At 32.9% G+C, this 16,128-nt stretch overlaps 1 long non-coding RNA gene across 2 annotated transcripts; it reads left to right on the forward strand.

The window, feature by feature from the left end:
• Positions 1–766: 766 nt before the first annotated feature.
• LOC134266400 (uncharacterized) lies at positions 767–3,752 on the forward strand. 2 transcript variants are annotated; one of them, XR_009991968.1, is made up of 5 exons: positions 767–927; positions 1,164–1,233; positions 1,519–1,962; positions 3,343–3,446; positions 3,564–3,752. It is a non-coding gene; the product is annotated as an uncharacterized LOC134266400 (long non-coding RNA). The 2 variants fall into 2 exon arrangements; XR_009991967.1 differs by lacking the exon at positions 767–927 and having other exon boundaries at positions 1,019–1,233.
• Positions 3,753–16,128: the final 12,376 nt, after the last annotated feature.

A 16,128-nucleotide genomic window follows, 5' to 3' on the forward strand; every position in this document is an offset into this window, starting at 1 on the left:
CAAATGCTGACTGACGTTTTTCATACTAATTGTTAGTTCATTATTTATACACTGAATTGACGACGAATTTTTCCGTTATTTCCCGATCATGACAATGAGCACAAGGCAGGTGTGACCGGTCGTCAGGGGATGCTCACTCCTCCATGGCACCTGATCCCACCTCTGATGTTTCGGAGATCCGTGTTTACTCTGCTCTTATTTTATATATTTGTTTAATGGACGTTGAGATTGAATGCTGTTCGTTATTTCCATATCCTTCTCTCGATTCTTTGTCAATGGCAATCATGTGTTTATTGATAGGATTTTTTTTTCAATCGAAGATTCCTTGCGATGTAAGTATTGTTTTAATGTCAATATTATGATACAATGTATCTTTAAAATGTTGATTTTAATTTTGAAAGACGTTTTTGTAGCTGTTGCAAACGGGATCATTTAAAACTGCAGAATCATCTTTTCATTATCTTTAATAAACTTGTATTTTAGACATCATGATCATATGATCGGTGCTTTTCTACATTTATTATTTCGATTTATTCAGCCATTTCGATTCTCGTGAGGTATGTATACAATTTGTATTTTATTGTATGTTGTTTATCATCCCATAAAAAAAAAAACACTCAGATCAACGTCACCATTGTTTCGACGCCTTTTGAAAACAATGAAATAAGTGACAAAATCAAAGAACTTTGTTGTGTTAAATTGTTTCCGTTCTTTATCTATGTAATATCCCGCGGAACTACACAATCACTATTCAAAATGTATGCACAACGATTGATCAGAAAGATGGCATTCACAGGGTATTTGAACAGTCTAGCGTTTATATTTTAGGTATCAAATAAAAGATTAAGGTGTAATCTGACAACATAAACTTTTTTAAAGGATTTCTTTGAGAAAAAGTAATGAAGAGCAAAGTAAAATTTAAGTGGAGTGAGTATAGTGTCTAAGGCTTACTTTTCTTGAAATATATATCAAATAAATGGGTCATCCATTATATCAAAATTTTATATTCAAAATAAATAGAAAAATGAATATGATGCAAAATGGAATTGAAATTCGATTAAAAAATAATAGAAACTAAAAACCCTTTTCCATTCAAAAATACTCTTAGGTTAAGATCTAGTAAATGAAAGTTGCTTACAGATTTTCTTCTTCCTTTCATCTAGGGAAATGGTGAGGGACAGACTTGTACGTTTGCTTTATTCTACCAAGGACCAGAACATTGAAACCTATTAGGTATTTTATAAACCTCTTTTTACCATTTTAACTAATGTTTAATTTATTAAATTTACGAGGATTTGTTTCAAATATATCTATTTTTGCCTAGGATATTTGTCACTTTTCTCTGTTGAAATTACATATTGTATAGAATCCTGAATGCCATCTGGAAATATGTGTATAAATGTCAGGAAATGGTCAATATCTAATGACATCATGAAACAAACGAAAATACTTTAATTCTTTTTACCAAAATATGTCCGGTCTCAGCTTTTAAAAGAATAAACTTATGCTTTAATCTAGGAAATTGGTGAGGGATACACTTGTTCATTTGCCGTATTCTACCAATGAACAGGACATAGAAACACATCAGGTATTTTATAAACCTTTTTCTCATACCAGTTTTACTCTAATTTATTTGGTTAAATTCATGAGGAGTTGTTTCAAATACATCTAATTTTACCAAGGGTCGTTGCCTTTTCTTTTGAAATTTTATATTGTTTAGAATCCTGAACGCCATTTAGAAATACATGTACAAATGTTACGAAATGGTCAATATCTGACATCATGAAACAAGGAAAAATAATTAAATTCTTCTTACCAAATTATGCCCAGCTTTAGCTTTTTAAAAACAGATTATGCTTAAACTTGGGAAATTGGTGAGGGACAGACTTGTTTGTTTGCTTAAATCTACCAAAGACCAGGGCATAGAAACATGTCAGGTACTTTATAAACCTTTATTGTCCCGTTTCCACTAGTGTTTAATTGGTTGAATTTCCGAGGAGTTTCAGATATATTTATTTTCGCCAAGGGCCGTTGCCTCTCTTCTTCGCTAAAATTTCATATTGTATAAAATCCTAAACGTTATCTAGAAATACATGTACGAGGGGTTATCAAAAAGTTCGTGGACTAAGGCTATAAAATTAGAACTATGCAGTCTGTGCTTTCAAAATTTATATGGAACATAAAACAACAAAAAATAAGGACATGTTGAAAAGTTTAGCTTGATACGTTTATTATTTGCCAAATTATTATAAAATAAAAACGACATTATATGATCACCCGGCGCTGCCGTCGTTTATTTTCATGACGTCTGACAACATTATTGTTTTTTCAAAGTCCTCTTCTTCTACCTCATGTACTTTTTTGGATGAGATTCCCTGGAGCTGAGTAAGGACTTAATCCCGCTTGGTTTATATGACTTTACAATGTCATGAACAGCAGCTTTCAATGAATATAATATTCCAAATGGATTTATACATTGGGAGACATCCTCGCTTGATTGTGCCAGTATACTTTGCTTATGGGAGTTCAATACCTACAACATATGATCAACGTCATTTTTTACGCGATTCGAGTTTTCACACTTTGACTACAAATCAACATTAACTGTATATCCCTTTTCTCTCTGAATCTATTTTGACATTAAAAGACAAGTATTCTGGATGCATATTATTTCTCTGTAGCCAGTTTAAACATTTCTTAGGTCTATATAAGTTTTTTCAAGGGCAAAACGTGATAGAATGTTGAAAAAAGACCCCCCCCCCATTCCTTTTGACGTCATTTTCAAGGCCTCATTTAGTTGGATAATCCATGTAAAATTTACGATATAATTTCATAGAAATTCCAGAATGAAGTGTTAATTTCATATTTTATGGAACAATTATGTCCCGACACACACCTGAATTAATGGGATTTTTGGATGTCAAATGTTCATGTCAAAAGAGTTTTTTCTCAGTCACACATGGGTCGCAAACGTCGTTTTCGAGGTTGCGCCGACTGGACATACTATTGCTTACAAAAACAATACTAATTTATTGAAAATTAAAATTTACGATTCATGGTTTATTCTTTAGATAGAAAAGATGATGCTGAATAGATATTTCAAAATTCACTGATGTAACTAAAGCGGTTTTAATTTTATGGCGCTAGTCCACGAACTTTTTGATAACCCCTCGTATAGATATCAGGCATCATATTTACTTTCAGCTGTGATGAAATTCAGCCGTTTAAGATTCTGTCTGTAAATATGTTTTATACAGGACCACAAGGTAAACTAGTCATATGTACTAATTGTGCTATCCTGTCTAAATAAAAGAATTTATCATTATTATTATTATTATTAAGATTGGGGTACATCTACCAGACATATAGAGTTGTACTTTAGCAGCCCAAAGACACGTCTCAAGTTTCCTGACTGGAGATTTAATCTACATGTACTTCTGTATAAGGTTTGTTCTTGACGTTTTTAAATGCTATTATGTCTTCTTTGTTTAAAAGGTTCAATTTCTTAATTTCAAAATTAAATTTTGTTTAACAATTCGATCAAAATATCCTTTTATTTAAAGATGTACCTCTGAGCACCACTGGGTATGCAAAATTTTATCCTAGACCATGCGTGAAAAACATATGGATGAGTAATAATGGATCAATGATACAAAAATTTATCCTAAGCCATGCGTGATAAAAAATGGATGAGCACTTCTTGACCAGTGATGCAACATTATATTCTAGACCGTGCGTGAAAACAAAGTTAACGAGTTTACTTAATGAGTGATGGAACATTTATTCTAGATCATGCGTGAAAAATATGGATGCACGTGAGAAAAACAATGTGTGCTTTAAATATGTATCCTATCTTCTATCAGAAACTATTACAAGTGCGATTTTCCGTGTTCTCAAATTCAACAATATGACAGAGACATGCGCATTTTCCGCAAAGCACTCAACTTTACGTGTAAATCAATATCTCAAGACAATAGAAAATTACGATGGACATTTATTTTGTATATACATGTAATCATAATGCACCTGAGCCAAAGGCTCAAGTAAGCTTTTTTGATAAAATTTGTCCGTTGTCTGTTGTTTTTGTCGTTGTTGCGTCGTAAACTTTTTACATTTTCATCTTCTTCTCAAGAACCACTTGGCTAATTTCAACCAAACTTGCCACAAATAAAGTATCCTTGTGTGAAGGGGATTTGCTTTTTTTTCAAATGAAGGACCAAACCCTGTTGAAAGGGGAAATAATTGTGATTTAATAAAAAAAAATATGGCATCTTTTAAAAAATCTCTTTCCCTTAAACCATTGGGCCAAGACAGATAAACTCACTTAGAAGCATCTTCAGGCAGTGTAAATTCAAATTGTGTGTAGGGCGGGGCGGCAATGACATATCGAAGATTTACATAAAAATATACTGGGCAAATTTGGAAAAATCTTCTTCTCCAGGACCACTGGGCCATGAAAAATGAAACTCATATGGAAGCTTCCTCAGGTAGTGTAGATTCAAGTTTGTTCAAATCATGACCCCCAGGTGTGGACGGGGCCACATTGGCAGATCAAATGTTTTACATAGAAATATATAGTTTTTTTTTATCTTCCTCACCAGACCCATTGAACGAGGAAAGATGAAACGTTACCCATTTTGAAGCATCCTCAGCATGTGTAAAATCTAGTTTGTTCAAATCATGAATCCCAAGGGTAGGGTGTTGCAACAATGGCTGATCAAAGGTTAACATAGAAATATATGGGATATCTTTTTTAATTCTTCTCCAGAACCATTGGACCAGGAGAGATGAAAGTCATGCGGAAGCATGCTTTATTGATATAGCCAAAATTTCTCAAGTAATAAAAATTCTCACACCCCTTCCCCCAACAAGTAAACTTTTCAATACTGACCTGATATGTGTTTCGAACTGGCCTATTTGCTTAGGTGAGCGATATGACCCTTGGGCCTTTTGTTGTTTATATATTTCCATTTTAAGCATTCCTTTATAAAGATATTTAATTGGTAATTTTGTACAATTTTTATTCAAACCTATAATGCAATAAAAGCTTTTAGGGGTATCTGGATTGATATATTTTTTTTTTTACAATCTGTCATAACTTGGGAGATTTTGCCAGGCAAAAGGCCAGATATGAAAAAGAAGTGCATCTTTGTTTGTAAGGATTTTTATGAAGTTTCCTAATAGAATATATAGGGTAGTTCAAATTCCTTTTGGCTCCTTGGAATATTAAAAATATTTAAAACTGACATTTGAATTTCTTCCTTAGAAAGGGAAGTATGAGTGTAAGTAGGATTGTCACTTAGAATTAAATCCAAGTTCTTTTTAAATACAATTTATATAATGAGCCTTACAAACGAAGACAATGTTGTTATCTGCTTTGTCGGCAGGGACCAGTACGTACTGATTATTTAATCTACTTTTTTTTTCACTTCTGGATTATTCAACACAGAAGGATAGATGGTTTTCATACTGTCCCTAAATCTTTTAATGCTCGACTTTAACATGTATATATTTACTTCATTCTGACAAGGTGTCAATTTCTTTTTTTTCATATCTTGCCCATTTCATGTTTTCTTGTTATCTTTTTAGGTCACCTGAGTAAACTCAAGTGACCTATTGCTATCCGTTTTCGTCCGTCGTCGTGCGTCGGGCGTTGTGCTTCGTGCGTTAACATTTGAACATTTTCAGCTTCTTCTCTGCAACCACTGAAGAAATTTCAACCAAATTTTACATAAAGCATCTATGGGTGAAGGAAAAAAAATGTGAATTTCTTTATCCCTGCCCCCTGGGGTCTGTACGGTTGGTCCAAAATCACTAAAATTAAGGCAATTTTAAAAATCTTCTTCTTTACTCCTGGACATCAAGCAGTCATACTGTTTAAATGATTGTAATCAGCATTCAGTCCCCTACCAAAATTGTGGAATTCATGGTCCTGGGGTCAGGGGTTCTAGTGCTAGGGCAGGGCTAAATAAGTATATAGTGAAAATGTATCATTTCTTTGAAAATCTTCTTCGCTGCTCCTGGGTATTAAATAAACCAATTAAGTGCATAGTTATGATTAACAAGATCTAGAGTGCCTCTACCAAAATTGTGATTTTTTTAGCCCCAGGGTCAGGGGTTGAGGTGAAATGGCAGGGCTCTATTGATTATATAGTGAAAAAACATGAATTCTTTGAAAATCTTCTTCTCTGCTCCTAGGTATATGTATTAAATTAAGTAAGTGCATAGTTATGATTAGAAAGAGTGGCTCTACCAAAATTGTGAATTTTATGGCCCCGGGGTCAGGGTTTCTGGTGTTAGGGTGGGGCTGTATTGATTACATAGTGAAAATACATGCATTCTTTGATAATCTTCTTCTCTGTTCCTATGTATTAAATAAACTAATTAAATGCATAGTTATGATGAGCAAGAGTGCCTCAGCCATGATTTTAAAATGTATGGCCCCAGGGTCAGGGGTTCTGATGTTAAGGCGGGGCACTATTGATTATATAGTGAAAATACATGAATTCTTTAAAAATTTTCTTTTCTGCTCCTAGTTATCAAGTGAATTATCTAAGTGCATGGTTATGATGAGCAAACATTCCTCTTCCAAAATTGTGAAATTTATGGCGCCAGTGTTAGGGGTTTTGTTGTGAGGGCGGAGCTCTATTGATTATATTGTGAAAAGCATTGTTTCTTTCAAAATCTTCTTCCCTGCATCTTGGTATTTTAACAAGAGGCACATGGGCTTAATAGTTCACCTGAGTATCATGTAAGAATTGTCCAACAATTGCATGAATTTGATTTGTGTTTTAAACCAGAGGCCATTAAATTCAAAATTTTGAAGAGGCACCTTTGCTTATTATAACTATGCACTTAGCATGCTTCCCTTGGTTACTTAATACCTAGAGGATCAGGTAACAAATTTAAAATTTTCACTTACTAAGTTGTGCACCTATCGCGCAGGAACCACTGACCTTGGGGCCATATCTTTGAAATTTTTGAAATTTTATAAATTTTATTTCATAATGTTATTAATTAATACCAAAATGCATATTTCAAAGCATTAAATCGTTTTTAAACTATGTACCCACCCACACCAATTACCTCTATACCGGGGGGGATGGAAATTAACCATTTTGGAAGAGGCAGCTTTCTTAGACATAGATTTGTACTAAGATCAGTGGCAAAATATCCAGGAGCAAAGGAAAGTATTTTGAAAGAATTCACTATATAGAGCCCAATCCAACATAAAAAGCCCTGACTCAGGTGCCCTGAAATTCACAAATGTCAAAAAGAGGCCCAAGGACCACATCGCTCACTTGAGAAGCTTTGACCATGCGTTCTTAACCAGACCCCCCTGTAATACCTATTTTCACCCAGCGTACCACAGGGGTCTTAATTTGGACAATTCAAATTTCTATTGGGATGTCTTTTCTTTATAATTTCTCTTTACGAGAGAACCCGGCCCTTCATTTTTACAAATCCCCTGCACCCAAGAATGCTTAAGTTGTACCAAGTTTGGTTAAAATTGGCCGAATGGTTCTAAAGAAGAAGTCGAAAATGTGAAAAGTTTACAGTCAGACAGACAGCTAGACAGCCAGACGGATGGACGGACGACGGACAAAATATGATCAGAAAAGTTCACGTGAGCCTCAGCTGAGCTAAAAAGGCATCCTTCCTCCTCAAAACATTGTACATAGTTCATTGGTTTAAATATCAGGTGCAGAAAAGAAGTTCTTTAAAGAATTTTTGCATTTTTACTTAACATGTATAATCAGTACAGTCCCACCTTTACACCAGAACCTCCAACCCTGGGCCATGAAATTCATAATTTTGGAAGAGACAGCTTGTTCAACAAAACTATGTACCTGGTCAGTTTAATTCAAATTCAGGAACAGGCAAGAAGTTTTTTAAAGAAATAATTCATCTTCACTATATAATCTACTAGACTAAGTATATGGCCCCACTTTAGCACTAGAACCCATGACCCTGGGGCCATAAAATTCATAATTTTGGAAGAGGCAATCATTTTCAACTTAGCTATGCATTAGTTTATTTAATACCCATGAACAGAGAAAAAGAATTTCAAAGAAAAATTCACTTTCACTATATCATGTACATATAGCCCCGCCCTAGCAATTGATTCCTGACCTTGTGCCCATAAAATTCAAAATTTTGACAATGGCAGTCATTTTCATCTTATCTTGGTTAGTTTACTTAATGCCCAGGAGCAGAAAAAAACTTCATAGAATTAACGCATTATTACTGAATAATAAATATAGCTCTATTTTATGCAGTCATTTATGCAAGAGTAGACTTTTACCAAATATTTTGAATTTAACACAAATTATACATTATCTGTCGACCTACTATCTGAAAAGGTGATTTTACGACAATTATAAGAAAAAAAAATGCTTAAATGGCTGTAACGACGTCAACTTTTTTCCGATTATATATTTAAGCATTGAATTCATATTTTGGATGTCTTTGGACCTATAAATACATGAATACAGGAACTACTTAAGACATCAAAAAATATGAAATCAATGCTTATATTTACATTCTTTTTCATACTTGCTTATTTCGTTAATATGACGTTGCAAAATTAAATAACGCAAAAATACATTGCGAGGAAAAAGTGACAAAGTAATTTCAATCGCACATTTGAAGTATCTTTTTTAAAGTTAATATAGCATTGAATCAAAACATTTTAGATTTTGGTGTTCCTGTGTTTTAGAAAATGCACATATAACGCATTCCAAAATCAAAACAGAAAATCTTTTTTTCTGTTTTAAGCATTTTCACCTTAGGTATAGACAAAACTCAACAAATAACACAGTTTACAAGATATTTATTGGTGCAAATACTAAAAGTTCAAAGAACGCAAGTCATCGTTTACATAGCTAGTTTTATGGAGTAAATTTCCTCCCAAAAACTATCACTGTAACAGTTTTCACTACCACATTACAATTTGAAAAAGACAAACATCTACAGGGTAAATTTTCTCTCAAAAATGACTCTGATACAGTTAACATTTAGTAGTCAATTCAAAAGCGACTATCCATGATTAAACAAAATTTAACGGAGTAAATTTCCTCCCAAAGAATATCACTGATAAAGTATTCACTACAACAATTACAATTTGAAAATAGCAAAAATCTAGAGAGTAAATTTCCTCTCTAAATGCACATTGGTGCATTGTACATTCAGTATTTCAATGCCAAATCAACCATAGTTTACATTGCTAGATTTTACGGATAAATTTCCTCCCAAAGCTTTTCACTGATACAGTGTTCACTACTTTCATTACAGTTTGATATAAACAAAATCTAGAGAGTAAATTTCCTCTCTAAATTCACATTGCTGTACTGTACATTCAGTATCTCAAAGCCAAAGCAATCATCGTTTACATGCTAGATTTTAGGGAGTAAATTTCCTCCCAAAGAATATCACTGATACAGTTTTATCTACTAACATTACAAATTAGTACTAACAAAAATCTACAGAGTAAATTTCCTCTCGAAATTCACATGTTGGTGCATTGTACATTCAGTATTTCAAAGCCAAAGAAACCATCGTTTACATAGCTACACTTTACGGAATAAATTTCCTCCCAAATAATATCACTGATACATTGTTCACCACTACATTTCAAAATAGAAAAAAAAGTCTACGGAGTAAATTTCCTCTCAAAATGCACGTCGCTGCATTGTACATTCAGTATTTCAAATCAACCATCGTTTACACAGCTATATTTTATGGAGTAAATTTCCTCCCAAAGACTATCACTGATATGGTGTACACAACTACATTACAATTTGAAATAGCAAAATCTAGAGAGGAAACTTCCTCTCAAAAAGACATTCATACAGTAAACATACAGTAGTCAATTCAAAAGCGACAATCATTTATAAAACAAGACTTCACGGAGTAAATTTCCTCCCAAAGAATTTCACTGATACAGTGTTTACTACTTACATTACAGTTTGTTATTTACGAAAATCTAGAGAGTAAATTTCCTCTCTAAATTCACGTCGGTGTATTGTACATTCAGTATTTCAATGCCAAATCAACTATCGTGAACAAAGCTAGATGTTACGGAGTAAATTTCCTCCCAAAGAATATCACTGATACAGTTTTCACTACTATCATTATAGTTTGTTTATAACAAAAATCTACAGAGTAAATTTCCTCTCTAAATTCACGTCGGTACGTTGTACATTCAGTATTTCAAAGTCAAAGAAACCATCGTTTACGTAGATAGATTTTACGGAGTAAACCTCCTTTGAAAGAATATAACTGATATAGTGTACACAACTACATTAAAATTTGAAATAGCAATAATCTAGAGAGAAAATTTCCTATCAAATGACATTCATACAGTAAACATACAGTAGTCAATTCAGATGCGACTATCCTTTATATAACAAGACTTTACGGAGTAAATTTCCCCTCAAGAATTTCACTGATTGAGTGTTCACTACTTATATTACAGTTTGTTATTAACAAAAATCCAGAGAGTAAATTTCCTCTGTAAATTCACGTCGGTGCATTGTACATTCAGTATTTAAAAGCCAAATCAACCATCGTTTATACAGCTAGATTTTACGGAGTAAAGTTCCTCCCCAAAGACTATCACTGATATAATGTTCACTACCACATTACAGTTTGAAAAAAGGCAAAAATATACAGGGTAAATTTCCTCAAAAATGACACTGATACAGTTAGCATACAGTAGTCAATTCAAAAGCGACTATCCTTGATATAACAATATTTGACGGAGTAAATTTCCTCCCAAAGAATAGCACTGATACAGTATTCACCACAACAATTACAATTTGAAAATAGCAAAAATTTACAGAGTAAATTTCCTCTCTAAACTCACATTGGTGCATTGTACGTTCAGTATTTCAAAGCCAAAGCAACCATCATTAACATACTAGATTTTACATTCATTATTTGCCGATAGAAAATAAACATTTGATATAGAAAACAGCAGAATAGCAGAGGGTTAATTTCCTCTAAAAAAAGTTTTACAGGAAAAAAACATACATTTTACATCTTATTCAAAAAAAGACTTTCAAGGGACATTTTTATCTCAATATTCTAATGATGAAATACATTATTATTTAATCTATAAATAAACAACAAATAATCTATACAAACACATACATTTTTTTGACTGATTTCAAGGCGTGGGAAGGGGGTTCAGTGCGCATGCAGTAGCATGGTGATGTCACAAATAATATCTCAAAGTACGTTGAAAACTGTATTGTCCAGTCTATATCCGCGAAGAAAAAAGGGTGAAGGAGGCAAGTCCCTCTCTTGATTATTGTCGAACAGTTTGATTTCAAACACATCTATCACATTTACTTTCTTTGCCGAAGCGATACTTCTATACCTTCCTTATGGCTGATGTCATTGAACACTTGTTGAATGCATTCCCAACATGTCCAAAAGAAATATGGCCGCCATATTTTGAACAAATCCATAGTTGACCTATTGATAAAATTTTTAAACTCGTAAATCATCTCATATAATTGTTTTCAAACTTTCAATTTTTCAAAACTCATGGGCATTTATTTCTTCAGGCATGCCGGATTACATAATGTGCACCACAGTCGAGTAGTGTTGCTTGCACAATTTTTGTAAAATCGAAAATAGTTTTTCCGTTGGTTTTCCGTATGAAAATTTCGTTCATATAAAGAACGCGTACATATACCCTCAGTCTACACACACGTTTAGACAAACTAAGACAAGATAGATTTTATTTGAGAATGATGTGCCTTTATTATATAAATCCAGATCACATACATGTACTATTGCATGAAACACGATTTTGCATTCAGATGAGTTCAGACAGGACATATGCCATTAAAACACGTATTGAAGACACTACCTTAATTACACTTTATCGTAACATACACATAATTATATAATTGCAAATTTACCTTTATTGTTCAATGTTTGGTCTTGGTTTCCTTATTTCCCCATTCATCAGAAAACAGTCACTTTTATACCCAGTCGTCACTTAAACCACTCCTGAAATAATTGTGTTCACAAAATGTGGGGCAGTGTAACTTGGATTTCTTTCTCTAACTTGTTTCGTGTTCTCTGTGACTTTGAAGTAGATGAACCACTGGGCAGAATGCAAATGCCGCCAATTTCAAAACTGCCATACACACAAATCTTATATATGTAGGATATGAAACGGGAAACGGAAAAATAAGCCGTTTTAACACAGACCTTAAAAACAAATCCATCGTTTTCAAGATAAATGAATTAGGTTGTTGTGAGAGAAAATTGTGATAGTCTAATGGCTTCTCATCACTTAACCATTTTCATTTCCGCTGTGAATCCCTGCTGTTACACTTGTAATCAACCCTTTGTATTTGATAGAGCTGCGGCCATGTCATAATAAACTGGCCTAAATTAAACTGGAATTTCAACATTTTCTCACCTCCAAAATCTAAGCCTGTGAAACGCACTAGGTGCCACACTATTACTTACAATTTGTTGATATTTAACATCATACTCTGTTGTGCATGTTGTGAGTGCATTAACCTTATCTACTCGTGTCGTAGTATTCATTATTTTTTTGTAAATACATATGAAATATGCGGTTCCAAAGATCATGAAGATATGAAAAAAATCACGGACAATTATTCCTTTTTGATGATATATCTACACTTACACAATGAGATTAAAAAGAGTAAATAAGCTTATAAAAACACTTATTTTTGACAATAGAACTCTAACATTGTAAATGATATGCTATCTTTATGCCAGTGTCTTTCGATCCTATTGTAATTTATTATTTACAGTTAATTGGATGTCAGACTGCAAAAATTGTAAAGAATGATTGTAAAGATTTGATAAGATATATATTATTTTATGTAGCGTTATTACAGTTACACAATCTGTCTATTTCATGTATTTCTTCTTTTTTTATTTAAACATGCCTTTTTTAAACTTTTAACACTAACACTGTACAATTTGTATATTCACAAAGAGCCAAGTTCACGAAGTGCAAAAATCCGCCTAGTCATCAAAACAAGTGAAACTTGCTGAAATGATTCTCGAAGATTTGTATGTTGTAAAACATTTTAATTTTTAAGAATATCTTTTCTGGTTTTCTTTTCACAACCGTTTCAATTTAGCATTGTTTTCTTAATCAATGCTGTCACGTCATTACGTTGACGTTATATGCTTCAACACCGTGACGTTGACGTTTTGTATAAAAATAACACATAAACGTTGATGGAATAAAATTCAACAATATAGGCCATCCTTCAAAATTTTAAAATTTCAGGACAATGTTTCTATGAATTTTTTAAGAATTTCTGAAAAATGGATTGTTTTTTTTATTTATCTGTAATTCAAAGAAATGAGAACTAATTGTTATATATTTATAAATAATGATTGAGTGGAAAAACCTTGGATACATGCATGCAACACCTTTTAAATGAAAATAAGGGGCAGAATAAGTTGAACACCAACACAAGTGTTAATCTATCATATCTGAGTAAAACTGAATTTTTTGTACTAAAATATATACTATGGTGGTCATGGAGGAAACGGATTTTAATATCCTTAAATAAGTTATTATATGGTCCTAAGGCATACAAACTGAAAAAAGAGAGATTTTGACAAAGAATAGACATGTGTTTTTTAATAACGAAAACATCAAGCTTAAAAAAATGCTTAATTAAAAATGTATATTTTTGTAGTTAAATCATAATTTATTATATTGTCATTTAATTGTCACTTCCTTAATTTATGGCATTTTCTGAACATTTGATATGTACACAGTTTTTACATGTAATACACCAAAAACAGTGACAATATTGAAGGCTACATATGTATCTTACGCACACAGAGCATAATATATATTTAGGAAATAAACCATAATAGTAGACTTTTAAACAAAATTGATGCAAAGCAGGCGCACGTAGCATCGTCTTTGAAAGAGGGGGAGGGGGGGCAGAGATTTTTTTTCCACTTACCTGTAAATTAAAGTTGACACGCAAAAAAGAAAGAAAAAAAAATACTCAAACTCGAAAATCCTATTTCGTGGGGGAGGGGTGGGGAAATTTTTTTCAATGTCAATTTCCTTTCACTACCAATTGTTTTGCAAACAATACTACATTTCCCTGATATCATTTTACTATGGTAAGAAGTGGGGGGGGGGGGCACCAACCTTTCAATAAACATTTTCAATAGTAAAGGTTATGTTGGGAAAAAAGTGCCCCCCTCCCTTTGCTACGTGCCTGCAAAGCATCAAATCGGCCCTAAAAATTAGATTTTTCGTTAAAAAAAAAAGAACAAAACGAAAACACAAGATTTAAAAATAAAATTATAAAAGTTAAAAAGCAAGATAACCACCATATTCGCTAGCTAAGGGCTTGAGAAGATGGCTAAACGGAAATAGCACGTAATCCAATTATTTAATGTAAATTACTTGATTGAAATAAATCCACCATTGAACGATAAAAATGTTGTATATAATCAAAGTGAAAAATTTTATCAAACTTCTCTCAGTTCCACTTTTTATTTTAAAAATCTACACTTCCCCTTTTTTGAATACACTGCAACATGTGCGTGTTGAAATAAGGGGGGGGGGGGCTTTAAAAAAATAATATTTACAGATTATATAACTAATCAATATTCTCATAACTGAATAAGATTTATATTTATTGAAAAACTAGAGGATTATGGATAACTGCGACTTAGCATGCCTAGCTTTCGACAGAGGGATTAGCTAAAAAAAAACAAACTAACGCACAAGGATTAGCATGACTAGCTATCGACGAAGAGATTAGCTCAAAAACTAACGCACGAGGATTAGCTGATTCACAACGAATTCTATGGAATTGTTCAGATCTAATCACTTTTAAAATTTTGTATAGGGAAAATTCAGTAGAGGTATAATAAACGAAAATAACTTCACGTGCTAATATCATGAATCTTTGTCATTTGACAATGCCGATGTTATTTCAAACTATATGCGGGGTGAAAAAAAATCGTTGTGTCTTTTGAAACTAATTTATCTAGGACTTCTTTTCAGAAAACCTATTACAGTATATGAGACATTTCGGCACTGTAATTCATATCCTGACAACATGTAAAGCAACATATTACCTTACCATACCACCCCCCCCCCTCCGGATACCATGTTGAATGAATCAGAGACAAACGCCCTATCTATGATGTTATATTCTATACGTTATTTCAAGAAAACAAAAATGACAGACAGGTAAAATTACCAGTTCAATCCGCTAATTTATGATACATGTAATACAATTGGGACATACCGGTATAATGAATCAATCCAATGACCAAGTCACGAAACATCAGTAATGTTTTTAATTTTTTATCATACCGATTTTTAAAAATAAATGAAATGCAATTCAGTTATCAATTTCTTTTTAAATATTACTGTATTCCCTGTAGTATCTTTATTCGCATATTCATTGCATATATTATTGTCTTATAAACAAGTGCTAAAGTTATCTGCATTGTTATTTGTCACACATCAGTAATGATTTATCATACGTCATTTAATACAGTGATGTTGTAGGGATCCGAACACCCCCCCCCCCCATTACCTTCAGGCTAATTTTTTTCGTTAGAAGACCTCACTCTCTCTTAGCTTCTAATTTTATGTCCAGGCTCTATCTCCTATAAGAATGTACTCTACTATAAACTGACTTAATTGCTAATCTCGGCTGCCCTTTTCCCTTAGACCTGAAGTTGAACAGGTTACATTTGAGAGGAGTAACTCAAAATAAAAAGAGATAAACAAGTAGCCTCCCTTTGACTTTTTTTTCATGTGGCATGAAGGCGAGACTGGAAATCTCGGTACATGTAGTAAGTTATTCGTTTTTACAATGTACATTGTATTAGTCTTATAAAGGCCCATCACAAAAATTACACGCGATCAAAAATCACTATATTTTCACCAATTGTTTATTTCAATAGATCTTTTTGAATTTTCAACTCGAATTTTCTAGGTTCAATACTTCGCTAGGCCTACATATGTTATAAACACTCGGATCAGAAAATATTTTTAATAAACTTTTTAAAATTAAGCGGTCTTCTTGAAAATGCAAACAGCAGTTTCTGAAATGCATGTTGGTTTCGGAT

The sequence above is a fragment of the Saccostrea cucullata genome, unplaced genomic scaffold (genome assembly GCF_032062105.1).
Source record: "Saccostrea cucullata isolate Sc308-1 unplaced genomic scaffold, CSIRO_AGI_Scuc_v1 ctg10229, whole genome shotgun sequence".
Taxonomy (NCBI): domain Eukaryota; kingdom Metazoa; phylum Mollusca; class Bivalvia; order Ostreida; family Ostreidae; genus Saccostrea; species Saccostrea cuccullata.